The sequence below is a fragment of the Ceratotherium simum genome, chromosome 16 (assembly GCF_057802395.1).
Source record: "Ceratotherium simum simum isolate JZ-2026a chromosome 16, ASM5780239v1, whole genome shotgun sequence".
Classification (NCBI taxonomy): domain Eukaryota; kingdom Metazoa; phylum Chordata; class Mammalia; order Perissodactyla; family Rhinocerotidae; genus Ceratotherium; species Ceratotherium simum.
The window spans coordinates 56,987,833-56,994,179 of record NC_141915.1 but is presented as its reverse complement, the minus strand read 5'-3'; positions in this window follow the sequence as shown (position 1 = coordinate 56,994,179).

The window sequence follows — 6,347 nt, the reverse complement described above, 5'->3', positions numbered from 1 at the left end:
CAAGGAGCGATGGGGGACATGCGCACGGTGTATCTCCTGTGCGCACATGCACACTCCATCGTCCCATTGGACTTCACTAACAAAACACAAGTTCAAAGATAAAAGTATTAAACACACAGCAGAGCATAAATCGAGCACAGAGCCGTTCTGAGCCTGAGGCCCCAAGCTACTGCACAGGTCACACGCCCGTGAAGTCAGCCCTGCCTCTGGACAACAGCCAGCAAGGAAGTGAACCTGATAGTCAACTTGGAAGTGGATCCTCCCCTAGCCCCGCCTTGAGATGCTTCCCTGGCCCAGCCCATACCGCCATTATAGACCCAGCGAAGCCACGCCCAGATTCCTGACCCACAGAAACTGTGAGATAATAAAGTGTGTTGGCTTAAGCAGCTAAGTTTTGGGGTAATTTGTTATGCAGCCATAAATAACTAATATAGCTGGCATTCTTCTATCATGCCAGACCTTCCTTCCTCCAAATTAGGGCTAGTGGTTACTTTGAAATACAGTTCCTACTGGAAAGGCAGGGTAGATGCTAATGTCTTTCCCCCATTCACCAATTTTCAAAGTAAGATATTGGTTTAATAAATGTCTCATTGGGATCCCAAGAGTTTCTCTGGATTTATCCTGTCTGAGTTTCTCAGGAACACATGACTTTTCACGATTTCAATGTATTTCGTTCACCTACAATCATTTTTCTTTTTATGCTCAAATTGTTACAGTTTGGCTGGTGAGAGTTCCTCCCAGCTGGTTCTTGTGCCCCTTTTGATGTTACCCCATTAATCTTTGAAGGCTTCCTTGCTTTTCGCAAACAAGATGTCCCAGGCTCCCCTCATGCTTTCCCTGCCCCAGACCTGGAGCCGCCGTTTCTCCAGGGGCCCCCCACCCTCCAGTGGTGCCTTCTTTAGAGACACTGAGATCTGGATGCTAGGGGTCGTCATAGTTTTAATTTGCATTTCCCTAATTACTTGTTAGGTGGAGCATCTTCTATATTCATTGATCATTTTCACTTATTCTGTGAATGATCTGTTCTTATCCTTTATCCAATTTTCCCTTAGATTATTTTGTAATTTTGAAATTGATTTGGGGCCGGCCCCATGGCTTAGCGGTTAAGTGCATGCGCTCCGCTACTGGTGGCCCGGGTTCGGACCCCGGGCGCGCACAGACGCACCGCTTGTCCAGCCATGCTGAGGCCGCGTCCCACATACAGCAACTAGAAGGGTGTGCAACTATGACATATAACTATCTACTGGGGCTTTGGGGAGGAAAAAAAAGGAGGAGGATTGGCAATAGATGTTAGCTCAGAGCCGTTCTTCCTCAGCAAAAAGAGGAGGATTAGCATGGATGTTAGCTCAGGGCTGATCTTCCTCACAAAAAAAAAAAAAGAAATTGATTTGTAGGACCTCTTTTTTAGTTTCTAGATATTGATCCTTTGTCACTTACACTCTTTGGAGATACTTTCTCCTCTTTCCTTGGCTTTTAACTTTGTCTAGGGCACCTTTTTATGGCACAGAAGTTTACAGCTTTTATGTCGTTAAATCTGTTGATCTTTTCATTTATGGCTTCTGGGTGGGGCCTCTGGGGAGGTCTCAAGGTTAGGTAAATTGCCTAACATCACACATCAAACAGCTAGTTAGTGGTGAGCTGGGTACACCCGAGTATTTGCCACCAGAGCCAGTGCCCTTTTCCCCAGCCCAGACTGCCCTTCCAGAGCAACTGCAGCCTCCAAGGTGGGGGAGGGAAGGCGTGGCAGTGATCTGGGGTCTGCAGGATGAGCCCAGCTAGGATCCAGCTATGGGAGGTGACATGGGCTCTGGGATAACAAAGTCCATTCCCATAGGCCAGTCAGAATGACCAAGGCTTGGCTGAGACTAGAATGACCCAGAGGAGGCTGATAAGGGTTGAGAAGAGCATGTGTGAAGAGCGGGCTGCTGGGAGTGAGGCTGAGATTTCAAGGCTGCCATGGGGGACGGGACAGCAGCAGGAGGAGAGAGAGATGAAAAGTACCCTTGGGCTCCTGGAGTCTGACCACCATCAGCCCCACCCTGGATGCCCCAGCATTTCCCTTGCGTGGCAGGCAGCTCTCTCAGTGTGCCTCGTAGCACACAAGCACCCAGATAGAGGGTCACTGGTTGCCTTCCCTGGCATGATGTCCGGAATGGTAGGCAGGCTTTGGCATCTTACTAACACTGACAAGCCCTCTTAGGAGCGAGCCGTTGGCTTTGATGCCCTTGCCATTTAGGCGGGACTGACAGGTTTCTGGTGAGAAAGCAGGTTGAGGGAGCAAAGAGGAGTTGCCGTTTCTCCAGGTTCCTTGGTGCAGTACCTCTTATAGCCACTAGGTGGTGACTCTGCACCATCAATACCAACTGCCGAAAACCAAAGAGACACTGGTCCCCTTCTCTGGAAAACCCCTCAACTTCACCTCACTCAAGCCGACTCTTCCTGACTTTGCCCCCCTGGAGCCAATGGGCGAGGGGAGGCAAATCCGGAGCATAAATGGAGAGGACATCTCGGGCCTGTGTTAGCCAAATTCTGGAGAGTGGGGATGCCTTTCTCATCCGTCCCCTCTGCTCTGCTCCCTGGGCCCCCTCCCCCTATCCCTCTCACTCAGACCCTTGCAATAGTCTCTTCACTGGCCTCCCCAACTTCAGCCAAACCGATCTGTCCTAACCACAGCCAGAATGACCCTTCTGAAATTGTGTATGATAGCTGGAAAGAGCATGGGCCTTGAGTCCAGCACCCAGCTGGGCTCTTCACTAGCTGTGTGGCTTTCAGCATGGCCCTAAACCTCTCTGAACCTTGACAAGAAAGTTAGCATCCCTTCATTCAATAGCACTTCATTACATGTTCTAAAAATTTTTAAATCTCAGCTAACAAAGAGACCTCTAATATTTTACTCCACTGGACAAACACAGGGGCATCCTTCAAAGGTATGTTATCAGAGCCTTTCTGACTTCGCTAACTTAGGACTTCAAGGTGCCTTTGTCCTTTTCTCCTGAGGGTCTTCTTGATCTGAGTATCATGGGGGGCGGGTCTCAGGATCTCAGGATTGCTCAGACATGAAAGAAAGCATGTCATTCTGATGTGTTGGGGAACTGGCCGGTGGTTGCTCCCCTCTCCTGCTTTCCTGCAAAGCAGTGCTTACAAAGGACAAAGGCTTCCCATTTTAAAACTATGAGTGTGTGGTCTTGATTCCACAACAGCCTGTTTCCTCATCTGTGAAACTTGTCCTGCTTACCTTGCAGGATTGCTGTCAAGATTAAAAATGTAATCACATCTGAGACAGCACTTTTACATGACTATAAAATATTAGGATACAATTTCCTGGTTTAAAAACTCCCCATTGCTTATGGGACAAAATAAAAACACCTTATCCTGATCCATCAGAGCCTCCACCTGCCTTCCCAGGCCTGTCACCGGTCATCCTCCTGACATCCTGTGATGGAGCCTAACCAGGGGACCAGAAGTTTCCCTCCCACAGCCAGGGCTTCCTTGCTCCTGCGTCTTCCTTCTTGTTCCTTCCACCTGAGCTCCCTTCCTCATCCCTACCTATCAAGATCCTCCCTACACCTTTAGGCCCATGAAAAACAAAGTTTAGACTGTGTTTTTCTATAAGCTGTAAAAGTAATACATGCACACAGTATGAGAAGAAAAGCAAGACCCTCTCTCCCTCCTCTCACCTCCTAGCCCCCACGAGGGGTTACTCCACAAACTCACTTCCAGAAAGATTTTGTGGATCTACCAGCATATATACGTATGTTCTCTTTAAATGTAGGTAAATAGAATTATACTAAACTTGCACCTTGCTCTTTTTCATTTAATGTATCTTGGATGTATTCCATATCAGCACAGAGAGCGCGGCCGCCCTGCTTTAACAGCTGTGTGCCATCACCACAAATTATAGCCCTGGTCTACTTAACACTCCGCCCCTCCGGCTGCACAGGTGCCTGTTGTTGGAGCCAAGGCTGTGATAAGCTCCCTGCACCTACATCGCTGGGCAGTGTGTCATGTTTCGTGGGACAAATCCCTGACATCAGCCACCACCACGAGTCCTCCCCTTCTGGGGGCTCCTACGGAGCTTTCCTGGGAGCTCCAGGGGTGACGGCACAGCTCAGGTGTTTGGAGTTCCCTGGCATCTAAAGTCAGAGTGTGTCTGGGTTCAAACCCCAGCGGCTCCGCCTACATCTCCTCTGCCTCGGTTTTCTCATCGCTGTGATGGGGAAAGACCCGGAATGGCTGCCTTCTCCTTCCTGTTATCGTCCCTTGCACGCTTCCATTCTCCTAGAGAGTGACGGCTCTTTGCAGTAGGCCCTGGTCTCGGTCCTCTCTGCGCCCGGCAGCACCCCGTGATATGGGGGTGCACAATGGCCCCTGTATGTGCTACTGAGGAGCAACCCTCCTGCTTTGGCCCTCCACCCGCCCCACCACCACCACCACAGTGTGAAGATGCCTTTCTCCAAATAATCCCCAGCAATCGGGAGCCCCTTCCTCTCTTGCCATTTCTTAACCTCCCACCCCATCCAGGACAGTGATAAACCCCAGGAGGTGGGGGCTCAGGAGCTCTGTGAAGGGCCAGGGTCTTGGCAGAGCCTGAGACCAACACCAGTGCCTGATTCTAGTCCCCACAGGTCCAGACCCCTTCCCCCTCCTCCCAGGCCTGTGTCTCTCCTCAAACTCTGCTCCTCCAGGTGGTCCAGGACTTTCCGAGAGGGAAGGATGAGGTGACAAGAGTCCGTCAGGGCTGAGAAATGGGCATCTGGACCTTGGAGTTTGTTCCAGCTTCTTGGCCACGGTTTTGTTTGTCTAGTCCGAAGGGGCAGGCTAGGCCAGGTCCTCAGCGTCCTGAGGAGGGAGAAGAGTCCGCCTGGGCAGTCAGACCTGGGCCAGAAGGGCAGAAGGACAGAGTGGCCTGGGTGCCAGCAAGGGTCAGCCTGCACCCTGTACCCACCCAGAGGGACAGAGTTGGGCTGGTCCTGTTGATGCCTCTGGAAGTAGGGAGGTTCAGGAATTTTGGCCCTGGCCCCAGGGCAGATGCGTGAGAGGCTGGCAGGGGAGGTGCCTGGGGATGGGGAGAGAGGATGCCGGGCCCCACCCCAGGGGAGCAGCAGGGCTAGGGGAGGAGCTTCGGTCCAGGAGGGAGATCAGTCAAAGCTGAGCTTCTCTGGGCGGAGAGCAAGTAGAGATTGGCTCAAAGCTGATGAGACATTGGGGTCCCCGTGTGATAACAGTAACAATAACAGCTGCTAACGGTTATGTGCAGGCTCGAGGCCCAGGGAGGTTGAAGGATTGTCCAAGGCCGCACAGGTGGTAAATGGCAAGAGCAGAATCTGAACTCAGGTCCTCTGGCTCCAGATCCCCACCACCTGTGATAACCACCCCATAAGCTTGCATTTCACTGCATCCCCACCATCAACCACGTGAGAAGGCCGGACAGGTGTTGCTGCTTTGCAAGTTAAGAACAGGCTCCCAGGGGCTAGGGCCTGGCCCAGGCCACCCTGTCCCGGAGGCTGACCCTGCAGTTGAATCTTCAGATCCTGAGCGCGTCCACTGCAGGCGCTTGTGCGAGCCAAGGTTCCGCACCATCCGGAAGGATCTGTGTCGTCGGGCCAGAGGCAACGTGGGTTTTTGCTGGGTCTCCCCTAAAGGAGATTCCTATGCTCTTCCAGAGACCCCCGCCGCCCCCGTGGGCACCCAGCGCCGGCTTCTCCCAGTGGCAAACACTCCGCACGCTTTTGTCGTCGATACCAGCTCTGGGCTCAGTGCCGGGGTGGGGGCGGGGGAAGTTGAGCAAGACCCGGCCTCAGCCTAGGAAGGAGGCTCTGCCACAGGAGGATGCGGGGCAGGGCGGCAGCGGCCGAGATCAGAGAAGGCTTCCCGGAGGCGAGGGCCGCAGCAGCACTTGGAGCAGTTGAGATGCTCCAAATGTGTTTCAAGGAAAGGGTGAGGGCTAACAGGTTGCAGGGAACAAGCCCATTTGGCCTGAGGATGAGGGCGCTGGAGGCAGGGGAACGGGAGGGGGCTGTTATTGGAGTGGTTTTTCCTGGGAGGTGACGTGATGATGGCAATTCAGACTTGGATTATGCGCTTCGTCCGGGGAGGAGAGAGGAAGCCGGGAGGGAGAGGACAGGGCCCGGAAGAGACTAGCTCGAGCGGAAAATAGGGCTCTGCACAGGCGGGGACCCCACTGGCTGGAGCGCGGAGGGGCAGGCGCGAGCCCCCCTAGCCGCCTCGGAGGACGCCCCGCCCCGAGCCCGCCTGGCCCCGCCCCGAGCCCGCCTGGCCCCGCCCCGAGCCCGCCTGGCCCCGCCTCTGCCGCCCGCGCGCAGGTAGGGAAGAGGCGGAGCGCCGGG